Source organism: Panthera uncia (assembly GCF_023721935.1).
Source record: "Panthera uncia isolate 11264 chromosome C1 unlocalized genomic scaffold, Puncia_PCG_1.0 HiC_scaffold_4, whole genome shotgun sequence".
Lineage (NCBI taxonomy): Eukaryota > Metazoa > Chordata > Mammalia > Carnivora > Felidae > Panthera > Panthera uncia.
Genome location: NW_026057585.1, coordinates 2,632,828 through 2,657,786, shown reverse-complemented (window position 1 = coordinate 2,657,786; position 24,959 = coordinate 2,632,828). Strand labels below are relative to the sequence as shown.

The 24,959-nt window shown below is 45.2% G+C and overlaps 1 long non-coding RNA gene and 3 other non-coding genes across 4 annotated transcripts; 2 read left to right on the top strand and 2 right to left on the bottom strand.

Moving 5' to 3' along the window:
- Positions 1 to 7,786: 7,786 nt before the first annotated feature.
- On the bottom strand, positions 7,787 to 7,860 carry TRNAN-GUU (transfer RNA asparagine (anticodon GUU)). The gene has a single exon. It is a non-coding gene; the product is annotated as a tRNA-Asn (tRNA).
- A 35-nt stretch (positions 7,861 to 7,895) lies between these two features.
- On the top strand, positions 7,896 to 9,708 carry LOC125912166 (uncharacterized). The gene is made up of 3 exons (XR_007454624.1): positions 7,896 to 8,676; positions 9,238 to 9,379; positions 9,574 to 9,708. It is a non-coding gene; the product is annotated as an uncharacterized LOC125912166 (long non-coding RNA).
- Positions 9,709 to 14,316: 4,608 nt separating this feature from the next.
- LOC125913849 (U1 spliceosomal RNA) lies at positions 14,317 to 14,480 on the bottom strand. Its single transcript, XR_007455139.1, has one exon. It is a non-coding gene; the product is annotated as a U1 spliceosomal RNA (small nuclear RNA).
- A 9,550-nt stretch (positions 14,481 to 24,030) lies between these two features.
- TRNAQ-CUG (transfer RNA glutamine (anticodon CUG)) lies at positions 24,031 to 24,102 on the top strand. The gene has a single exon. It is a non-coding gene; the product is annotated as a tRNA-Gln (tRNA).
- Positions 24,103 to 24,959: the final 857 nt, after the last annotated feature.

Genomic DNA, 24,959 nt, shown 5'->3' with positions numbered 1-24,959 from the left:
CGGCCACTGTTGTTTCAAACTTTGGCAACAATTTTCAGAAATCTCCTCTATTCGCCCCAAATTGAGAAATCTGAATCAGGGATTGCGGTTGTTGAGACCCAGGTTCCCTGACCCACTGCTGCCCGGGGCCGAAGCTTCTGCGGGGTCAAAGCTGACGGGAGCCGGAGCAGCTCCTAGTCCTGACCCGCGGGGCTCCCCCTCTGTCCTGCCGCGACTCTGCTCCACAGAGAAGATTCCTCAGGACCGGACTGGATGGAAACACGCTCGTTCTCTTCTGCTTGGTGGGAATTTTGGTTGAGGTTTTGAAAGGTCTTCTTAGCTGGTTAAAAAGGTCTTCCGCTACGTGCTGAGGAGCATCTGTTTTTCCTTTCCAGGTTTTGAAGCGTTCATCAGCCTCAAAGGGCTGTAAAATACAATTCGTTTAAGAAGATCCCGAAGCGGGGAAAAAAGGAGCGCGTCCTGGAAAAGGACCTGGGGAGGCGGAGGAGGGACGCGGAAGTGCCCCGAGAAGGGGAGGCGTGGACGGGGCGGGGCTGCAGGCCAAGGGCGCGCGCGCAGGGAGCCTCTGGTGCCGCCCTGCGGCGGGTGGGGCCCGCGGGTTGTGTAGTAGTTATTGATCCACCCGAGAACTTTGCTCTGCCCGGAAAGCTTGAATGTGTTTGCGCTACATTTGTTCCTGCCAAATCGCCTTTCAGTGTTGGAATAGGTAGGTGTGGCTTAAATTGTTCAAGGCGAATGGGAGCCAAGTTTGGCCCAAATCGAGAGGCTTCTCCAACCCCACAAGGACATTTAAATCCTCATACAAGTCGTCCGCCTCCCCTCCCTAAGGATCGTTCAACGGTTCTGGGTTTTCTTTGTTTTTTTTGTGGGTTTTTTTGTTTTGTTTTGTTTTTGTAGTTTGTAAATACGCTTCAGTCTCCCTTATGTATCCAACCAACCATCTCCGGGATGATCGATACATGAGGCCAGTTATTCTCAGAAGTGTGGTGCCAGGACACACATCAGCATCACCTGGAAACGTGTGAGATAGGCAAATTATCAAGTCCCACCTCAGACCCGCAGCATCAGAAACCAGAGGCTGGCCCAACAATCTGTGACCTAGCTCTCTAGGTGATCTACGTAAATAAATGTTCAAGTTTAGGAATCACTGGGTCAGTGCAGCCTGCTTCCCTGTCAACCAAGATACAGCACGTTCACGGGTAGGGGACTCAACATCACAAAGATAACACCGATCCTTAATTTTATGGTTTACATAAGAATATCAAAAAGTGTTTCTTAGAATTCAAACTGGACAATATAATTCTAAAGGTTAAATGGAAATGGAAAAGTAACAAGCAGAAATACTCAGGGAAATTCTTTTTTTTTTTTTTTTAGAACAATAAGGAAGAAATCCTATAAAATATTAATTACAGTAACTAAAATAGTTAAGATATCGTGTATGAATCGACAGTCATAAACGGGACAAGAATCCAGAAGTAGACCAAAATACATAAAGAAATGTAATATATTAGAAAGAAGATCTTGAACCAGTAACTCTAATGAGGAGTTTTTTAATAACTAGGTACATGTCTAGAAAAAAAATAATGGTCAATGAATATCATGTCCTTTACATAAGGTAAATTCCAAATTGATCAAAGATTCAAATAATAATAAAGAGAAACATAAAAGTTCTTGTAGAAACATGAAACAATTATTATCTTGGTGTATGTGGTAAAAAGTTGTTCTATGACATAAATTCAGAAGTCCTGAGAGAAAATATCCATGAATTTGACTACATAAATCAAATGAAATCTTTATAAGTCCAAACACAAACAACAATTTGGAGAAATATTTGCAACTCACATTGCGCTAAAAATCCTCCACTTTAAGTTCATACTTTGGTGGTTATACCATCCTTCTCACTGCCCTAATTGTGAATTCACACCCCAAAACAGCTGAAACCCCTTGATAACAAACCCAACCACTGGACTCTAACTTCCTTCGCCTCTTCCCTTCTCCCCCACCCCCCACCCTACCCTTCTCACTCCCTCCACACCTCTCTCCCTTTGCTTTCCCTCCACCCCACCAGAGACCCAGTAAAGACTATGGCCCACAGCTCCTCACTGTCTCTACTCCCCCCTGTTAAATGGAGCACCCTGCCCATTAGGCCCCTGCTCTACACAAGGTGACCCCCCTCTTTGGGACTGTGAATATAATAAACTTCTTCCTTTCAAACCTGCTTCTTTTCTGTGGCTGCACCAACTTCATCAAACCGTACCCAACATCTACATTCTTAGAACATGCATCATACACAAACAGCTAATTTCCCTAATATTTACAGAACTACAAAACCACTACGAAATAGGCCAACAACCCAATAAAAATAGCAAACATATAAAGAATAAAAAAAAGAAATTTCTGGGGCACTCAGTTGGTTAAGCGGCCAACTCTTGCTTTCGGCTGGGGTCAAGGTCTCCCGATTGGTGAGTTCCTCTGGCATCAGCCTCTGTGATGGCAGTGGAGCCTGCTTGGGATTCTCTCCCTCCTCTTTCTCTCTCTAGCCTATCCCCTATTTGCACTCTCCCTCTCCCAAAATAAATAAATAAATATTTTAAAAATTAAAAATAATGAAAATAAAAAGGAAAATGCAATGATAAGGAAAGATATTCAACGTTCAATGCTGTTATTAATGAAAGTAATGCAATTTAAAACTACACTGAAATAACATTTTTTTACCTATAGGGAATGATAAAATTTTTAAAAGTTTAATTTGTTGGAGAGGTTAAAAAATATTAACAAAAAGGTAAATTGGTGCAAGTTCTACAGGGTGCTTTTAAAACAACATCTTTCAAATATCTAAATAAACTTTTTCTTTTTTTTTACTTTTAAACTCCACATTTAGAAATTTATTCCACAGACATGCCTACACACGTGTGAAATTAAATATATACAAGGCTGCCCAGTGGGCCTGCACTTGGGGGCCTCCCGCCCTCCCCAGCTGCCCCCACCATCTCCTGGGGTCCACCCCCAGGCACCTGGAGTTCACTCATCAAATCCCCGGGTGTATGGGTGTATTCCCCAACTCCCGAGCCCCGCCCCATGCTGAGCACCCCCCCCCCCCCCCCGCTGCCTTCCAAAGGTCCTGGGAGCATTTTTCATTAAGCACAACACTGGAAACCTCTCTAAATGCCCATCAGTTTGGGGGGTAACTAAAAATAGGACAGTACAGCTAGACAATTAAATATGGTTCGGCAAGCTGTCAAAAAGAATGAGGAAGTTCCTGATATTCCAATCTGGTGTGATTGGAAAGAAATGGTCCTAACATTTTGCAACTCCTCCCATCAGGGGGTGGAGCTTATGAGCTTATTTGTCCACCATCTGCATAGCCTCTTTTTGCTGCACTGGGAATCCTGAGACCACAGTCTGAAGACCCCCAAGTCAGAATTCAGCTCTACCTCAGACATTGCTTGAGCCATCCTACACCGCCCAGCCCCAAATGAGTTGGCTTAGGCCAGAAAAACTTCTAACTCACAAAAGCACTAAAAAAATAATAAATTATCATTATTCTGAGTCAGTAAGTTTGGGATAGTTTGTTCAGTAAAAGCTAACTTAAATTCACTGAGACATAAATCAAGTGAAGATTCCACAGTGAGGAACCATCTTATCATCTGCAATCATTTATATCAAAAGGATAATGGTGGTTGCAAGAGATACACACTTTTACTTGTATATACATCAACATCTCTGGAGTGATACAGAAGAAATATAAATTTATATAAATATTAATATAAACGAAAGGGCCCATTAAGTACTCAGTATAATGGATAAAAATAGATCATCAAGTTTCAAAACAGTAGGGACAAGGGAGGGAGGCAAACCATTAAGAGACTCTTAAATACTGAGAACAAACTGAGGGTTGATGGGGGGTGGGGGAGAGGGGAAAGTGGGTGATGGCATTGAGGAGGGCACTTGTTGGGATGAGCACTGGGTGTTGTATAGAAAGGAATTTGACAATAAATTATATTTAAAAAAAAAAACAGTAGAGACAAAGAGGAGATCCTGTAAGCTTTTGGGAAGGGAGGTGGGAGAACAGTTTAATGTAAATCGTCAAGAATCGGAATGGCATCTGCCTTCTCTACAGTGTTGATACCCTCCAGTCTATAACCACCATGAACAAACCTGTAATCAAAGTTGGGTTTCTTGGCTCATTGCAACGAAGGAGACAGCAGACACGGTGGGGAACTATGGGACAATTCTACCTTTGGAAATCTTAATAATTTATATTCAAAAAGTAGGAGGAGAGGAACAGGGCTAAATATGAAATTGGTAAAGAAGCAACAATTACTTGGTTGGGAAAGGGAGGGGAAGTTTGGTCATTTTTTGTGGTTTGGACTGTGTTCTGCTCATGCTCAGAGATGATCATTGTAGGAATGCTGGCCATACTGACTCCATTTTTGGCTGCCACTTTGACTGTGTTGCTTGGTGATCTTTCTAGTTTTATGTTCTCCAGACACCCCCAAACATTACTGTCCATGTCTTGTGATCACAGGGGAGACAAGGGGACCAAGTGTTCCATTATGGCCTCTAGCAGGTCCATTAAGTTTCAAACTCGGAGGGGTACCTGGTTGGCTGGTTAGTTAAGCGGCTCAGGTCATGATCTCCCAGTTTGTGAGAACCCCACAGTGGGCTCTGTGCTGGCAGTGTGGCGCCTGCTTGGGATTTTCTCTGCACACCCCCTCACCGCCCCCCCCCCCCCCACCACACACACACCGTCTCTCTCTCTCCAAATAAATCAATAAATAAACTTAGAAAGGTTCAAACTCGGATAACAGTTTTCACTTCCTGATGCATACATGGCACCAGGAGGTGTTAATGTTACCCAAAACTGTTGTCTGATTTGTTTTTCCTTCTCAAAGTGCCTTCTCAGTTTGGGGGATACTTTACACTTCTTCTGCCTTCGAACAATCATGAAGTAGTTCTTTTTTTTCCCCCTTTGCCTCATCATGATTATAGAGTGATTTTGTCTGATGTTGGTGCTCTGTGAAATTTTTTAGTTTTAACAGGTGAACATCACAGCCTAGGTGTTTTCAGTCAGGCCAGCTCTAAGTGGACAGCAGTGAAGAGACGTTTTTTCTTTCTCAACAGCAACTCTAGCAAATATAAAACAACAATGAAGCAATGCTTTCAAAACTCTGAGGGCAAATAAGTTCGACCTCAAATTCTCTATTTAGTAAAATATCAATTAGCAGATATAATATAGGATATGGATATAATAGACCTTTTCAGACATACAATGTCTCAAAGAGTTTGGTTCTCAAGCAACTTCTCTACAGCATGTGAAGATAGCCTGGTTCATCTGAGGGTTTTAATGTATACTTATAAAGCAGGTGGTTCCTTTGTTATAAAAGTAATAAAGCCATGCTTGTTATGGAAAAATAAAATTGTGTATTAAAAACAATCAAGTTAGTACATGTTTAGCCTTTGGGAACTGGGCGGGGGGGGAGCTAGTAGAGGTGATGAGAATTTTTTAATGTATCTTTCTATAATCCCTTGATTTTCTGTTGTCACACACACACACACACACACACACACACACACACAATTCTTCTAGGAGGAAAAGATAAAAGACAAGTTCTGCTCCCAACTGCACGTGACTGTTCTCAAGTCTGCAATCTGATCACTCACTATAAAGGGCATATTAGACACTCAGGAGATGCCTCTTTATGTTCCCACCTGTTACGGATTTAATGTTTCTGTCCTTCCCAAATCCCTATGTTCAAGCCCTAACCCCCAATGTGATGGTATTAGGAGATGAAACCCTCAGGAGGTAATTAGGTTTAGATGAGGTCGTGAGGGTGGTGCCCCATGATGGGATTAGTAGCCTTATACAAACAGGAAGTCTCCAGACCCTCCTCTCTCTGCCCTCTGAAATACACTGAGACGGTGGCCATCCATAAGCCTCAAAGAGGGACCTCACCAAGAACTGAATCTGCCACCACTTTAATTTTTGACTTTTCAGCCCCCAGAACTATGAGAAACACGTCTGTGGTTTAAGTCACCATATCTATTGGTATTTTGTTATAGCAGCCTGAGCTAGGACACCACGCAAAACCTCGGAAAGGATCACAATAAAACTTTATAAATCTATTTGAGAATGTATTCCCTGTTTCTGTTTCCTCTGAGAAGTTCCCTTTAGCTATTCACCTCAGCTCACCAAACGAGGTTTTAAAACAAGTGTCACATACCAGCAAAGACAGAACAATTCCACAAGATCAATAGAATGGCCACCATTATTAAATTCCCCCAAATAAAGTCCTGAGAATGCAGTGTCTCCTCTTGCTGCCACAAGAGAAATTTTTAAAGATCCATTATCTAGGGGTGCCTGGGTGGCTCAGTCGGTTAAGTGTCTGCTCTTGGTTTTGGTTCAGGTCATAATCTCAGTGTTTGTGAGTTCAAGCCCGGCATCGGGCTCTGCACTGACAGTGTAGTGACAGTCAGTGCAGAGCCTCTTGGGAGTCTCTCTCTGCCTCTCCCCTGCTCTGTCTCTCTCTCAAAAATAAATAAATAAATAAATAAATAAATCCATTATCTAAAGTCTTAGTCTGATGAAAATTTCAAACATGTCCCCTTTCCAATTTGTATTTGGCTCAGGACCAACCATGAAGGTCCCTCTCTGAAGCATGAGTTCTTGGTTCCTCTTCAGCAGCATAAGCCTGGGCTTCCTGTCACAGGAACACTGGGAACTGCTCCTTTACAGTCCTATGAATCCAACCTTGTGAACCACTTCCCCAGGATCCCCAGGTGGCAAGAAAACAAAAGAGACTGTCACAGCACTAGCCCCTCACCTACCAGACTTAGGGATGTGTGAGACCAACAAGCAGTTACATTCCCCAAGCCAAAGTGATGGATTTGTGCTGCTATCAAATGTCAGATGGGGTTGCCAAGAAAAGAGTGTTCTCTTAGAAGGTGGGGATATAACTAGGTACAACTTCTGTGGAAGGCAATCTGTCAAGAAGTAGCAACATGAGAAATGGCAAATACTTTGATCCGGAAAGTCCACCTCCAGGAATCTCTTTTAGGGAAATCCATGCATAAGTGATGTTCTCTGAACAGTGATATTTGCATAACGATGTTCTCTGAAGAAGTTTTTATAAGAATAAACATTAGAACCAATGTCCTGTCCAGCAATTAGGGAATGTTTACATCTACACTAGCCCATCCACACCATGAAAAGATATGCAGTTGTTTCAAAGAACGAGGCCAATAAGGAAAATGGTGAGGAAGTGCCACTGAAAAGAGTTACAGCAGCTAATGTTTAATAAACATTTATTCAGTGGTCAAATGGTTCATGTGTATATCTCTATAACATTTAAATTAACCCATAAGGAAAGTCCTCCTATTTGTCCCCTCTTATAGACAAAGAAATTGAGGCACAGAAAATTCCATAATTTGTTCAAAGTCATGGTGAAGGAATCAAAATTTCCACTCAGAACTTGAGGCTTCATGGCATGCAGTTTTGTTGTTCGCAGTTCTGGTAATTTTCAAGTTTCCAGGATGTGCAGTTGTAAAAACCCAGTTTGGGAAAGGATTCGGCAGTGGCTCAGGGGTAAGTAAAGGCCTAGACGTGAGCTATTGAAAAAAATACCTTTGCTGAAAAATTTCTTCTTTTAGGCAATTTCATGGAACTAGAGTCTTCGGCAGCATGCTCTGGAGCCTGATTTAAAGTGGACAGAAGTCCAGACGACTCTCAGGGTAAATAAGGTCACTAACAGGTAACCTAAAGTTGCAAGTAGCTAGTAAAAGAGACCGTCCCTGGGTGGGCTCGAACCACCAACCTTTCGGTTAACAGCCGAACGCGCTAACCGATTGCGCCACAGAGACACGGAAACTCCACTTCCTAAACTCATTTCCTGATCCCAGAAATTGCTTCTCAACCTCTGGCTGGATATGTCTTCCCATTCCCCTACTCGGGAAACTGGAGGCGTGGGAAATACTGGGGCCAACAGTCGTGTCGCTGGGCACGTCTGAACACCGATACCGGCCCAGATTCACGGGGGGAACTCGGAGAGCCCAACGCCAGATCCACGGCGTCCCCGCCGGCTCCTCGCCTCCTCAACAGCCGCCTGCCTCCAGGTGTCGCCCGCAGCCTCTCAGGCCAAAGTCATCCAGCTTCCAATTGTTAGCTCAGAACTACTCGGGGCGCTCACAGTGAGTCCCCGCGACACCAGGCGGACGCGCGTGGGGACACTACATTACCCCTTTGCCCCCACCTCGCTGCCCGCCCGCGACGCCGCTAAGATGGGGACTCAACGCGGCAGGACCTGGCCTGGGCTCACGATGCACCCCGTGCCCCAGGGCAGAGCCGGGCACCTAGGAGCCACTCACTCCGCACTAGGGTCCGACTGAGCTGGCCGCCCGGGACCGCCACGCGGCCTCAGTCCGCGGCTGGGGCGGAGGGGGTTGAACTGGAAAAGCCGAAGAAGAGACGGAGCGGGCGTGGGGCAGCCGGGTGACCGGCCCGGGAGAGAGCGCGAACACTCTGGCCGCTAAAGAAAAAGGCCAACAGAAAACTGAAAATGCCGATGTTCCTCCATTTCGATCACCTGCCTGCCCCTGGCCTTCTCTCCCCTGGCCACCGCTCGGACCGCAACTGTGTGCGGTTGGTGCTCTCGACTCCGAAAGACACATAGTCCGCTTGTAAGTGCTTGGTTTAAAGACGGCAGCGCCGTGAGATGTCACCCTTTGGCCCTAGCGACCCCCGAGTGCAGGCCTCGGTGCAGGTGGGAGGCCCACAATCCCTGCTCACAGCAGGAAAGGAGGAAACGCTACAAACCGTCCCCCCCGGGGGGACCCGGTCCTGCCCCAGCCCGGAGCCGGCCGCGCACCCCTCCTCCTCGCCCCCGTGCCCTGCCGAGGAATGTAGACGAAAGTGACCATTTGTATTCCTTGTAGGTGCACTGCCTGAGGCAACCGTAGGAGAGGCTGATAAAGAATTCTGAAGAACAGGGCGTCCGTGTGGGCTTAATATTAAGACTGGAGTAAACTGAGTGATGCTCACTGTGTTCTAAGAGTAGGACGAAGACAGCTGTAGCTTTAATTCCACGTCAGTAGAGCTGAAATTCGCTATAGCTTGGTAGCCATTTTCAGGCTATCCGCAAGCGTGTACTCAGATATTTTTTCTTTATAAAGTAGCTAATAATATTCTCTTTATCAATATGCGTGTTCCTTTCTGTCGTATTTCCCCAACCACGAACAAAGAAGAGGCGAACAAGCAGGGCGGCGGCACAGAAAGTGCACTTGGCGTCACGGAAACTTACACTTGTGCCTTCTAAAGAACTTGGAGAAAAGTGCCCACGACGGTTGTGGAAAGTTGGAAAATTCCAGTAACAGGAATAAGGAGGTGAGGGTGCGTGGTGAGTCCCGTGGAGACCCCTTGGGGTGAATCATCCCGGACGTCCTTTCCACCGAAGTCTGGGGTTCAGTCTGGGCGCAAACTAGCACCGAGAGTGGCGGTTCTAAACCGCCCAGCGGAGGGCGGAGTTGCTCCCTCAGCCCTACCGCATACCCGCGCAGCACTTTCTATCCATTACCCAGGTCCCTCCTCGAGCTCAGAAGTGGGAAGTTCAAAGGCCTGGGTTGTGACTTAGTGCGAATCAGCTGCCGGCCTGAGGAAATCTATTAAACTCTCTACAGACCTATTTCCTAATAAACATACACGCCGAGGTTGTCTTCGGTCTTGGCTCAGATATTTTACATTTGGGCAACGATTCCAAGCTGCTAGAGGGAAAAGAAGCGCATCTACTTCGCGTCATCTTGCTAGCTCAGTTTGTAGCGCTCACGACTTCTAATTTCAAGGTCTTGAGCCTCGCCCAGCTTCCAGTGCATTTTATTTGGCGGTCTTCGCATTGGGTACCCTCCGTGGCCGGTGCTGTGCGGTTCCCGTGGTGGCCACGAGAGGGCGCGTGGTCCCTTCCCCTGGGAACTCGGCTCCCAGGAACCACTACTTTTTTTTTTCAGTTTGGATGGTAAAGAGTAACGATGCCCTGTCGATTCACTTTCTCTGAGACTGGCAGAAACCCAGTATTTCTTTCCTTTTTTTTTTTAACCACCCCAACTCTAGTATCGTCTTGAGTCGGGGCATGGGGGGTTGGTTGCCGTATATTCAGCTGCCCAGCTCAGGTGCTACCTCATTCTCTCTGCTGCTACCAAACTATGGGAAAAGGCACAAAGGCAACAGGATTTGAAAGTAACTGACTTCCTTTGTAATTTTAAATGTTTTATTCTACGCATTAAAAGACTTATTCCAAGAATGGTGCATAGGTTTCCACAGATCACCAAAGGAGTCCTCAGTAGAAAAGCGGTTTAAAATCTGCATGCTTGGGAGAAAAGACTCCGTGACCCCAGAAACGTGGGGGGGGGAGGGAAGGGAGGGGGGGAATGGGAAGGAAGATTCAGAAGGAAGAGCTACAAAATTGGGTGGAGGGGAGGAAAGAGATGGATTCTGGGGGCTGGTCCCCACTAAGGACAGTTTGTCTGGACCTCTCCGACATTTTGTCTTTCAAAGCAGCCTCTCTTCCAACTGGCTGATTCTGGGAATTCTAGCATTTTCTACTAGGTGTACTAGGCCTACACTATGTTCCCTCTACCAGGACCAGATCCAGCACCTTACAGTTGGCCTTTTGCTAATCCTCTCTTTTATGGTCCTAGGAGAGTCTGTAGGCAAGGCAAAACTTTATTTCTACCTTCTTGGGGACTCCAAATGGGTCTAAGAATTACGTTGACATAAGCAGATTAATAGGAGAAAAGCACACTGATATTTACATATACAATGGGAAGGTCCAACAGGAAAATGAAAATTCAAAGAAGTGAGTAGGCCTACGTGTTTCTGTACTAGGTTGAACAAAGGAGAGCAAAATATATGGCAAGATTAAAGGGAGACACGAGTTATTTTAACAAGGTCTTTCCATGTTTCTCTGGGTCCTGACTTCCTGTCTCAGATGACAAGAATGTTTCTTTCCTTCTGGTCTGGGGAGGGCACCTTTCACATGAGTTTTCTCTCCTGCTTTCAGGAAGGAATGGGGAGGTCAGAGTGCTTATCTTGCACCTGCTGTTTCCCAAGTGCCTTTGGCTCAAAATAATCCTTATGTTGAAGTGGCAGATTTGGGAATGGCGTATCCTGCCACTCTTCAAGTTAAAGCATGGGAATATGCTCAGAGAACAGGATACTTAGCCCAGATCTCCTTCCGGTGCTGTGGGGTCACCATGCTGACAGTGAGTCCAGCAGTCTCAGATCATTCTTATTATTTGTTAATAAAGTAAAAAGAAAACCCTTGGGCTAGGTCATTTGTAAACATGGAAAATAGTATTAAAATTATTTAGAAACCAGTAATCTATGTAAAATCCTTCATTCTATCTTTTGTAATTTTTTAAAGCACTTTTTAAAATTTTATTTTTTTTTAAGTAATCTCTACAACCAACATGGGGCTCAAACTGATGACCTCAAGATCAAGAGTCACATGCTCTACTGACTGCGCCAGCCAGGCACCCCTAAAATCCTTCATTTTATTTTTAAGATTTTATTTTTAAGTAATTTCTACATCCAACATGGGGCTCGAACTTAACACCTGGAGATCAATAGTCTCCTACTCCACCAACTGAGCCAGCCAGGCACCGCTAAAATCCTTCATTTTACAGTCACTGGCAAGAATTCAGTACTTGCACCTACAACTATAATACAGTAATATCACCAGATTAGTCTTCTTGCTTTAAACAACCATAATAATGGACAAAATATGTGAAACACCTGTTTATAGACACTGGACAGAAGTAGGGCAAGACTATGATTCCCTGAGAAAGGGTTCGGGAAATGATCTGATTCCAGCAAGGTGGAATCTCAGCAGAACACAGTCTTCACACTGAGCTGAGAAGGTAGAGATCAAAATTAGGGCAGCTGAATCATCAGAGCAGAGCACCAGAAGATGCCAGTTTTTAGAAGTCCATGTTGGGTCCCCAGTGGGTCATTTGGTGAGCGTAGGGCAGCTCAAGTACAGAGAGCTATTATCCAAGGCTTACCAGATTACAGATGCTACAAGATGGAAAACAGAGTAGATCCTAGAGATCAGTGCTGTCAACACTGGAATTCAGGCCTTGTTAACAACTTAACAACTCTACCACTTTGAGCATTCAGCTGATACTCCAGAAATGCTCTGTTTTAGGTGTGAAAACCACACCCTAGTGTAAGGCTTACTCTTGACTCTCCCTAGCAAATATTAAAGCCAAGCCCTGATAAGATTAACAGAGGAGACAGGGTTTCGAGGTTGAGTCATATCAAGTTAGAGAACTTTGGAAACACCCTGGACTCTCCAAAGATCCACCTAAATAAAACATAAAGCCAGTCTTACACAAGTTCAATGTCATAGGCTAGTAATCAAATTGCTTGGTAGAACAAATTGATACTCTCTGGAAGAAGATACCAGAATCTGGAGTCTCTAAAATATATCTTTCAAAGTGTGCTGAAGCAATAAAAAAAATACTAGACATACAAAGAAACAAAGGATGAAGCCCATTTAACTCATACTTTAAAAAAATATAACAGTCAAGAGAAACCAACTCCCAGATGTCCCAATAGTAGATTTAGCAGACTTGAAAATACATACACAATGTATACATTATATATTTTACATATATTTTTATATATAAATAATATATATGAAAAGCAAAAGGAATATACAATGTCAATGAGTGCTCTGTGTTCTAACAGAGAATCTCACGAAAAGTGAAAATCATAAAAAAGAATCAAATAGAAGTTCTAGGATTGCCCAATGGACCCACAAACAAGGAAAGATACAGATTATGCATGGTTTCAGCGACACGGGTTCCACTCACCATGGCTAATGGTAACCAGCACTACCGAGGGCCCAACAGCCAATACCAAAGAACAACTCAGCTCCTGATATAATACCAGTCCCCAGTAGGAAAGAAGGGAAGGTATCAGCCAGGCAGGTGGGTCACAGGTTGATCACACAGGACCTTTACATCATGGGAGAGGCACTGGAATAGATACATTTATTATGGTTTTGCCTTCTCTGCCTGCAGTGGTTCTGCTTAAAACAATCATCTGTGTGTACTTTCAATGCCTCTTCCATATCCTGGAATTCCACACAGCATTGCTTCTGACCAAGAACTCATGTGACAGTTGCTGCCCCCGCCCCCCGCTCACTCGTCAAATTTGCTCTGAAGTAAGTAGCCTGGTGGAACGGAATGTGCTTTTGAAGATTGTTTCACTGCCACCTGGATGACAAGACAATGCCTTGAGAATCTGGATATTTCACACATATACACTATATCAGCAACCAGTATATGGTGCTGTTTCTCCCAGGTCTGGGAATCAAGTGGTCAAAATGGGAGTGGCGGATACACTAGTAAACGTTTTGCTTCCCTCCCTCCTCTGTAACTATGGGCCCTAGAAGTCTCAGCTCCTGAGAGAAATGCTCTCAGCAACAAATGCCATAATGGCTGTGTTAAAGTGTACGTTGAGACTGCCCCCGGGGCCATTTGGGGCTCCTCACGACAGAGAAGGAACAAACAGAAAGTTCCTGAGTGGGAATAACTGATCCTGACCACAAGAGAAAACTGGAGTGCCACTACACAAAGAAGCAAGTAGAGTACTTGAGAATGAGGAAAAGCCCTCAGAAAAACCGAAAGCCTTTAGAAGACCTCTTGGAACTCAGTACACTCTGAATAAAAGTCAAGGATGGAAAGTATTATGCTAAGTGAAATAAGTCATAAAAACCTGAGAAAACTTAGAAGACCATGGGGAAGGAAAAGAAAAAAAAAAAAAAAAAGGTTAGAGAGGGAGGGAGCCAAAACATAAAAGCCTTTTAAAAACTAAGAACAAACTGAGGGTTGATGGGGGGTGGGTGGGAGGAAAAGGTGGGTGATGGGTATTGAGCAGGGGATCTGTTGGGATGAGCCCTGGGTGTTGTATGGAAATCAACTTGACAACAAACTTCATGCTTAAAAAATTAATAAAAGCAAAAACTCCAGACCAAAAAAGTGTTAAAATTACAACAAACCAGTACATCATAAGTCAAAGCAAGTGACCTAATCATATTCCCAAGAAAACTGTGATAAAGTAAAACCGGCGTGAACACTCACACCAACAGTATGCCCACCCCCTAAGCCGCTAAAAAAAAAAAACAAAAACAAAAACACCTCAAAGTAAGTCTTACTGAAACATCCATCACATACCTAGGAAACACCGTACTTCACATAAATCCGTACTCAAACCAAAAACCCACAAAGACATAGTAAACCTGCTTTTTCCACCATAAAGTTTAGGAGAAAGCGCGAACGCACTCCCCCACTACCATAAATTACGCAGTCAAGCTTCCCACATTTGGGGAAATCGCAGGGGTCAGCACATCCCGAGTGCAATGGATAAGCCTCGCCCTGGGAAAACCACCTTCCTGATCATGGTATCTCCCCTGCCAGGTAAGTATGACTTCCGACCCTCCGCCCCACTACACCCTCTCACGCATGACACTCTATACACACGGTCACTTCCGTCCACACACCTCTGAGCCTCCCTAAGACTTTGCCACACGCAGCACACGCACTTGCAACCAACAGCCCTGGAATGGCTCCCACAGCACGCGAGATCATACGCTATTTAAGCGGCAGTTGCCGAAACAGCAGCCCCTGCGCTCCCGTATTTACACAGCACACGCCCTATCCGTGACGTCAAGGGAACGCTCCTTTCCCTCCCGCCCACTTCCCGCCCTTGCCCTCTCCTCCCTTCTCCCCTGACACACAGCCCGCCAATGGGGGGGTGGGGGGTGGCGCGAGCAGAGACGAGGGCCTGTCCCTCTTTTCCCGCAGGGGCAGAGGTCGTGGGTTGTGAAACCTTGGGCTTGTGGGGAATCTGTCTGGCGGGCTGCTGACGCCAGTATACCTTTCTTCAAACAATGCCTTTCTGGGTGGAGAGTGCAACGGTTAGGATTACAAAAGAGCTGTGTATATACACTGAGTATATCTACTAAAACTCATTAAGCTTCACAACGGGTGGCGAAATCTATTTCATTCTTGAAGGTTCAGTTTCATTCATGGAACATTTCATTCCTTTCACTGTCAACCTTTAGGTGTGGGAGAGTGTTTTGAATTTTCTTTTTCTAGTCTTTTTCTGGAACACATGTTATTCTGTAAGCAGAAGGGGCTAAGGGTCCCCAGAAGAAGAAAGCCTAGACGTAGCTTTCGTGACACAACAGAAGTCATTTTAGGCCCTCGGTTGTTTTCCGTGATCTATGATGCCCTACAGGCTCTACTTGCGTAAGCACACTTCTTAAAAATCTTCCTAGAAGGCGTCAGAATTAAAAAGAAATGCCAGATTTTCAGTAGTTAAGGATTTTAAAGGAATGAATAAAAAAGAGTGCAAAAACTAACCGTCTCTACCAGGCTATGAAGTAGCCTAACCATATCAGAGACAAATAAAACTCCCACTACTATTTCAAAAGTAAGACCCTGCATCCCCCCCCCCTTTTTTTTTTTGAAGGGTGGGTGCGCATGAGCAGGGGAGGAGCAAAGAGAGAGGCTGAGAGAATCTGAAGCAGGCTCAGCGCTGTCGGCACAGAGCCGGATTCAGAGCTTGATCCCATAAACTGTGAGATCACGACCTGAGCTGAAATCAAGATGCTTAACTGACTGAGTCACCCAGGTGTCCCAAGACACTGCATTCCTTACCAGAGATAGGGAACCCAAGGCCCCATCCAGCATGCCCATAACCCCCTTGCCCTTGCCAGACAATTACATCTCCTTCATTAAAATGTTAAAGTCTTCATTAATGTAACATTAGATGCACTTAGGAGTCTTGGTTTTTAAGTACGACTGCATATCCTTATGCCCACCTTTACAGGCAATGACAAAACTCTGAATATTCATCCTAACCCTAAATAAAAAGAACCTGCTTACCCCTGCTCAGGTAGTCAAGGCTTTGGAAGTTCTCTCCGGTGATCTCTTTATTGCCTGTAAATAAATTTTGGGTGACAATTCCACCGGGTGTAGTCTCTACCTGGAACTCACCAAGGAGGGAAGTTACACTACGGTTCATGTTTGGACCTCCTGAATTCATCCACTTTCCTGAACTAAATGTCTGTTTTTACTTCCTTGTTCTTACTTTCGTTTCTAGGAAATGTTCTTGACATCATCCTCCAACTCTAATGGAAGTAATCTGTGGTATCAAAGATGTTAAACAAAAACATCATGACCTGTAAGTGCCAAAGAAAGGATCAACAGAAGCTACAGAGAACCACGAAGAGGTAACTGAGGGTGGTACCAATGCCTTAAATTTTTATCACATCTCTCAGTGTAATTGAGTTTGATCAAAAGAACAGGAATTTGACGTGGCACCTTGATTGACTCTTGATTTCTGTTCAGGTCATGATCTCACGGTTCATGAGTTCGAGCCCTCATTGGGCCCTCTGCTGACAACACAGCCTGCTTGGGATTTTCGCTCTCTCCTTCTTTCTGCCCCTCCCCCAACTCATGTTCTCTGTTTCTGTCTTCTCTCTCTCTCAAAATAAAAAATAAATAACTTTAAAAAATACTTAAAAAAAAAAAAAAAAGATGGTAATTGTTAAAAAGAAAACCACAGGCCCAGAATGGCATCACTTAGGGTAAGGCCCCCAGGTCAGTAAATGAGGTCTTAATACCTAACCTAGCTGCACTTTCACCCCACCCCAGAATGTAATCTTTAACCAGTCAACTCAGAGTTTCCTGGTCAATACCAGGAAATTTACTGATAGACCCCTTCTCTCTGTAGGAGGGCAACCTTGCCTAAACAATACATTTCTTGGGGCGCCTGGGTGGCTCAGTCCGACTTCAGCTCAGGTCATGATCTCACAGTTCGTGAGTTTCTCTGTGCTCACAGCTCAGAGCCTGGGGCCTGCTTCAGATTCTGTGTCTCCCTCTCTCTCTGCCCCTCCCCTGCTCATGCTCTGTCCCTCTCTCTGTCTTAGAAGTACATAAAACATTAAAAAAAATTTTTAAGAAAAAAACCCCAATACATTCCTTGTTCACCAATTCCCTCCTCCTCCTCTCCTCTTCCCAATTTCTTCTATAATGCCCTCTCTCCCCCTTTAAAAACTTTTGTTTAAACTCAATGGAGCTCCCCTTGACTTGTGAGATGGAAAGCCGCCCCTATTCGTGAATTGTTTAATAATAAAGTTAATTGGATCTTCAAATGTACTTGATTGAATTTAGTTTTTAAACAGGTATTAAAGTTTGCCTTATAAAATGAGTCAGCAAATGTTTCTTTGTCTATTTTCTGAAAGATACTGTAGAGAATTGGTATCATTTCCTTAAATGTTTGGTACAATTCACCAGTGAAACTATTGAAGTCTGGTTTTGTTTTCAGAAGTTTATTAATTATGGATTCAATTTAGGCCTATTCAGATGGCCAATTTCTCCTTGTGTGAGTTTTGATAAATTGTGTCTTTCAAGGATTTGGTTCATTTCATCTAAGTTATCAGATTTGTGAGCAGTTGTTTGTTATAGTCCTTTATTATAAAATTTTTAAAATTTTTTAATGTTTATTTGTGAGAGAGAGAGAGACAGAGAGAGAGAGAGAGAGAGACAGAGTGTGAGTGGGGAAGGGGCAGAGAGAGAGGGAGACACAGAATCTGAAGCAGGCTTAGGCTCGAGCTGTCAGCACAGAGCCCAATGTGGGGCTCAAACCGCACCTGTTATAAGGACCTGCACTAGCTGTGGAACATTTTAGTGTTATTTGCAAGTTGACTTAGATTAGTTGTAAATGTATATTGCAAACTAGAGAGCAGTCACCAAAAATTTTAAAAAAGAAACAACGGAAACATCGTCCATGGCATGATGTGGCAATAGAGATAGGCAAACTATCATTGGAAACTCCTAGTCAAGCACTTACAAAAGGCAGGGACTTGGGGCATCATGTATACTATACCTTTGAACATTTTTGTCACATTAACGAGTGTAATGAGCGGCTCACTCCGTCATCGAACTGAAGCGGTATATAAGAAATAGGGTCCAAGTAGGCCCTGAATGTGCAAGGAAGCCACATGAAGAAGTGTCACACACGCCTGCAGTCCCCATTCCTGCTACACTCCCTTCTCTCTCACAGCCTGCGCCTGGGGTGTCATGGGGACTTCCCTACAGTTACCATAGAAAGGGAAACCTGGGGCCTGTTTCACAGATGGTTCTGCATGATATACAGGCTCCACCTAAAAGTGGACAGCTGGAGCCCTGCACCTGCTTTCCAGGACAGCCCTGAAGGACAGCAGTGAAGGGCAACCGCTCCGGTGTGCAGAGCTTTGAGTAGTATACGTGGCTGTTCATTTTACTAGACATGTTTGGAAAGTTGGTGACAAGGAAGCCTTGGAAAGAAGTATGTGGACAGACCTCTCAGATGGAGTGAAAACACCGAGATATTTGCTTACCCAAAGGTGACCTCCGCAGAGGATGATTTTAATAACCATGTGGATAAGGTGACCTGTTTTGCAGATACCAGTCGGCCTCTCCCCAGCCAGCCTGTCATCACCCAATGGACGCATGAACGAAGTGGCCATGGTGACCTGGATGGAGTTTATGCACAGGTTCAGCAACATGGACCTCTACTCACCAAGGCTGACCTTGACAGTTGCCGCTGAGCGTCCCAATCTGCCAGGAGCACAGACCAACACTGAGTCACCAGTACAGCACCATCGCCCAGGGTGATCAGCCAATTACCAAAAGACAGATTGATTACATTGGGCCACTTCCATCATGGATGGCACACTCCTTTGTTCTTACTGGAATAGACACTTACTCTGAACACAGATTTGCCTTCCCTGCACACAATGTTGGCCAAACCCACCATCCAAGCACTTATAGAATGCCTTACCCAGCCTTGTACGATTCCACACAGCACTGTTTCTGGTTATGACCTGAACTGTGCCCCCTGCTCCCCGCCCCCAACCACCAAATTCATGTGTTGACGCCTGACTCCCAACATGACTGTTTGGAGATAGGGTCTTTAAGGAGATAACTAAGGTTATATGAGGTCGGGTCGGGTCCTAACCCAATAGGACTGGTGTCCTTATAAGAAGAGGAAGAGACAGAACTGGCTTTGTGTGAGTTGTGTGTGTGTGTCTGTGCACACGCGCACGTGCACACACACACACACACACACACACACACAGGTGCAGCTCAGGAAGAGTCTTCACCAAAAACCAGCCCTGCTTGCACCATGATCTTGGACTTCTAGCTTCCAGAACTGTACTAAAATAAATGTTTGTTTATTTATACCATCTGTCTATGGTATTTTGTTATGGCAACCCAAGAAAACTAATACACTTCTTTTTTTTAAATTGTTTATTTTTGAGAGAGAGAGAGAGAGAGTGCTGTCAGCACAAAGCCCAGCACAGGGCTTGAACCCACAAACCGTGAGATCATGATCTGAGCCAAAGTCAGATGCTTAACTGACTGAGCCACTCAGGTGCCCGAAACTAATGCACTTTTCATCACAGAACTCACTTCACAGAATTTATAGAGTGCAGCACTGGCTGTGGGATTCACTAGTCTTACCATGATCCCCACCATTCTGAAGCAGCCGGCTTGAGACACCAGTGGAACGGCCTTCTGAAGACTCAGTTATAGTGTCAACTGGGTTGCAAAACCTTGAAGGGCTGAGCAAGATTCTCCAGGAGGCTGTACATGTTCTGAATTGGCATCCAGTATGCGGTGCTGTTTCTCCCATAGCCAGGATCCATGGGTCCAACATCAAAGGGTAGAAATAGGAGTGTTACCACTCACTATTACCCTTCATCACCCCAGCAAAACTGCTTCTTGTCCCCGCAACCGTGTGCTCTATTGTTTGACCTACAGTCTTTTCTGTGTGGCCATGCTTTCCAGCTCAGGTCTGCTTTTCTAATAGCACAAGCGATATCAGCAGCCTTGCTAACACTTAGCCCCATCACCAGGCAAGCATCACAGGATTTGACAGATAAAGAATCATAGGATTGTCCCTGTTTGGTGTTACGGACTGAACTGTGCTCCCTACTCTCACCCTGAATCCTTATGTTGAAGCCCTACCCCTCAAAGTGACTGTATTTGGGGGTAAGGCCTTTGAGGGGGAGATTATGGTTAAATGAGGTAATAAGAACTGGGCTCTAATCCAATAGGACTGGTGTCTATTTAAGAAGAGGAAAAGATACCAGAGATCTCTCAATGCACAAAGAAAAGGCCATTGGAGGACACGGCGAAAATGCAGCCTTCTCCAAATGCCAGAAAGAGGTCTCATTAGAAGCCAATTCAGGGGCACCTGGGTGGCTCAGTTGGTTGAGCGTCTGACTCTTGATATCAGCTCAGGTCATGATCTCAGGGTCGTGGGATTCAGCCCTGCCTTGGGCTCTGCACTGAGTGTGGAGCCTGCTTGACGCCTACTTGGGATTCTCTTTCTGCCCTTCCCCCATTCACGCTGTCTCAAAATAAATAAACACTAAAAAATAAATAAATAAAAGAAGCCACCTGGGTACCTGGGTGGCTCAGTTGGTTAAGCGTCTGGTTTCAGCTCAGGTCATGATCTCATGGTTCATGAGATGGAGCCGTGCATTGGGCTCTGTGCGGACAGTGCAGAGCCTGCTTAGGATTCTCTCTCTCTTTTTCTCCCTCTCCCTCTCTCTCTCGGCCCCTCCCCCACTCGCTCGCTCTCTCAGAATAAATCAATAAACTTTTTAAAAAAGAAGCCAACTCTGGTCTTCTGGCTTCCAAAACTGAGGAAAATAAATGTCTGTTGTTTAAGCCCCCCAACCTGTGGTATTTTGTTACTGCAGCCTGAACTGACTAATGTACCTAGGAATCAGGTTGCGTTCACTAATCTGACTAGATAATGGCAAGTGAAAGTATGTTTAGGAACAGGCACTATCAAATTTAATGGAATGAGTATCATGTCTTTTACGTTGACATTGCCTTCCTTAGTGACGTGGGCCTGGGCCCACAAAATCAGGCAAAATGAAAAATAATTGGAAAGTAGAACATACCAAGCTTCAGTATTGCTTCCTCTCGTCACCTTCAGATCCTAGAACTGTTTCAGTGAAGTCTGTACTTCACGCACCCTCAGATTCCGTCTGAGTACACAGTCATTTAAACAACTAAGCCAGTTTTTCCAACTTTCACCTCACTCGCTTAGAAAAACAAGGATTTCAATTCCCTATTCCCATTTTCATTGAGACCACCGTTCTGAGGGTGATAAAGATGTGGTGTGTCCATGTAACGTTATGTCTCTTTGTCTTTTTCCCATGCCCAGAATGTCATTTTCATTCTGCTAGTCCTGATGTGGACCATAAACTTGGAATCCCAGCAACGCTTAACTGCCTCTGGAAAATCTGACCTAATATCACCCCAATCTCCAACTTGTACGAAGGCAAGTATGGTAATTAAGGAGAAAGAGCCCTATTACAAAACCTCAACTATGGCTGTGGATGATAATTATAAGTTTCAACTGGCCTGTAGGAAGGTTTCTGTTCAGCACTAAATATACAGGCCTATGTTATACAGGGATCTCCAAGGTGCTCATTATCCCCACCTAATGAGCCTCATTAGAAGCTCATGAGGCCTCATGAGAAGCTGTCATCAGTTAAAGAAATTTATGTGGTTGTACTGAGGGCAAATTAGTCCAGATGCAGATGAAAAGGTAAAGGTTTCACAAAACAAGTGTAATCCACATGGACTTAAGATATAGAGAGTTGTAAGAGAAAGTTGTTGCCACTCAGACAAGAAGATAAAGCTGGATGATCTACAAAATCATGCCTGTTTTGAGCCTGCCAGAGACCTAAGTTGCAAGATCACCGGGTAAACTGAAGTCCAAAGCGTGGTAACCTCTCAGAGGAGGGACATACACACAGACCCTGTCATCTCTGGCAGATACTGAAAAGGAAAGATGGCAGCCATAAAAGTTGTGAAGGGGAAAGTCACTGAAATTTTAACCACGTCTTAAAAGCCAAGTGTGGGCTATCATGACGTTTTACAATCTCAGAGGCTCCTATGTTAAGCAGGTTTTTGCTACTTTTCAGGTGTTTTCCTCAGGCCTCCACCAAGGGTTCATCCCTCCCCCCCCTCCAAAAAAAAAAAGTGGGGGCAGAGCAAGAGACTCTAGGCTGCCTCAGTGGCACAGGCATGCATATCGTGATCAGCTACTATTAGCACAAAACCTCATCACTTCATCATTTGAAACAAAAGTCACTTACCGTTGATGCTGGAGCAAGAAACCCCACCAACCCTTGGTTCCAGCTATAGACCAGCTCCAATAAAGAGGCGGCAGGGGCTGGGGCAAGGGGATAAGGAGAAAGAGAGGAAGAGGGAAGAGAGGTGAGGTGCAGCAGTAGAATGGGAGGAGGATAGAAGAGGCCGGAGGAGCTGGTGGAGGAGGAGGAGGGGGACTTCCATTCTCCAGCAGTTCTGATCACTGGCCCCCAACACCACAGCCTCCCCCCAACCTTGCCACACATCCTGCCTCTGACCTTGGGCTCTCACACCCCACAAAGGACAGTCTCTCTGCCCTCTCAATTTCCAACCTCATTTGTTTCTCTCCTTGCTCCTAGTCAGAGCCTGGGGCTCCAGGTTTCCTGGCCCTTCTGTGATCTCCCAACATCCTTTCAACCAATTTCTTTCCTTTTGAAATCAGCCAGAGTCTATTTCTGCTTCTTGCAGTCATAAACTTTGACTCCTTTTAAAGTTCTCCTGGAGGAATGCTTTGTGCTGTTACTGCTCAACCTTTTCGTTTTCCAGAAGGAAGTTCCGTCTTCTCAAACTTTGAGGGGAAAATCTTCCTCTTCATAACAAGAGTAGCCCCCTTTGCCTCCTTCCTCAATTCAACCCTCATCCAGTCTCTAGGAACAAAATACATCTTCCAGAGCACTGGGCATCTTTCTGACTCTGTGGTTTAGCCAGCCACTTTTTCCTTTCGATGTCAATTTTTTTCTGTTTTGTGTTTTGGGGTGAGGGAAGAAATGGTTTCGGGATAAAATAAAAGAGGTAAAGGGGAAATGAAATACACAGATTGTTATTTTGAGATGTAATGTGGATTTATATCCATTACACATGTAAATATTTAGTGTGGTGGTATTTTGTGTACATAAGTACTGTGCGTAAGTACTGTGGGTACACATTCCCTGTGGCCTAGTCAGGAGTGCTCTTTGGGCACCTTGATACATCTTCGATTTTTTTTAAAAGCGTGCAGTTTCCAGGTCATGATATATTGAGAAACTGGAATGGAACGGACTTGGTCAAACTCTCCAAGAACCATCTGTGACTGTACAGGAGTCAGAGCCCTGCCTTGTGGCCTCGATGGTATGTGGTCGATTTTGAGTCACGGCAGATGAGTTTGGTTTGATGTGCCTGAGTGTTTTAGGTCAATGTTAAAGCATGGTTGATTACTTCACGTTGTAGCTCTAACAGATACAGAAATAGAAGAAAAACTTACAACAACAACAAAACCCAGAAGTGTATGAAAAATTAAAGGAAAATTCCCCTGCCTCCCAATACCACTCCACTGTTGACACATATTTATAGATTACATATAGGAGTCAGCAGTGGCTTTGGTGCGTGATGGATGCTATGTGGTCAAGGACCCAGGAAGACCCAAGTCTTGCTCTGACAATCCCCTGCCCTCTCTGGGCAATGGGAAAAGGGTGGAGGCAAGGAAAACGAAAATCACTGTACTATATGCAAAACTTTCACCTCTGGACAGGAAACTCTGGGTAAACGGTGGTAGAATATGTGGTTTATGAGCTCTTCCCTCACCCAAGGCCCAGGGCACGTTTACCTTATTTTCTGAGGTGCATGTGACAGGACAGAAATCAGTCAAAGGCTGTGGGGGGGGGGGGGGGGTTGCAGAGAGACAGCAAGAGAGCTGACCACCCTCGAAGGTCAACTATACTCTAGTCTTGGGTCAGTAGAAGAAATACCTTGGGATTATCGGTGGGAATATGGACGCTAAACCATAATTTACACACCTCTAGCGAGGGATAGCACCTTACTCTCTGTAGCGGTTCCATGGTGTAATGGTGAGCACTCTGGACTCTGAATCCAGCGATCCGAGTTCAAATCTCGGTGGGACCTTTCCCTTTAACTGGGACAGGGTGGTTTTTTTTTTTACTCTTCGAGTGGGACGCAGTTTCCGACCGGGGGATCCTGCTCTGTGCCCAGGAAAGAAGTCCCGCGGGCCCCGCGCCACCCTGGGCGCCTCGCAGCCGCGTCCCCCGCGCTCCGCCGCCACCGCCTCCTCGGGATTCGGGGACCCACGCGCCGGGTTCCCAGGGCAGAGCGCTCCGCACGGACACTGCAGCCAAGGCGGCGGGGGGCGGGGGGAGGCCGGCCAGCACCGCCCCTCGTCGGGCTCACCCTCAGGCCTCAGGGTGAAAGCCACGGGCTGCGGCCACTGAACTCTGCACCGCAAAGCAAGTCACGCGGCGCGTCCCGTAATTGCACACTTTGTCTCTGAGTCAGTTTGTGATATGAGAGAGTGTTCTGGTTTTGAGGTCGATGGTTCACAGTCCTAAACTGGAAGTATTACCGGGGTGTTTTTGAAGCAAGGAATTGAATTCCTATTCTCCATTGATTGAGCTGATCAGATGAGCTGATAAACTCCCAGATCGGCCCAGCCCAGGAGATTACGGTTGGTCAGAGAGCAGTACTTCCCTGTCCCTAGGAGGGCCCACAGCCACTGAAAAGTATCACTGCTGTAACTTAAATAAAATCAGTTCTCATCACATCCAGTCTTTACGCAGTGTTGCGCCCCAATACCAGTCAATGATTGTACGCACAATGCCCTGTCCCAGGCATAGTCAACCATTGAATCCTTTCAACAGACCCACCTCATATCACTGTCCTCATTTTCCATGTAAGAAAACTGAGATCCGGAAAGATTACGCAACCTGTCCAGTCACTCAGCCAGTGAGTGGGATTGGAAAGCAGGA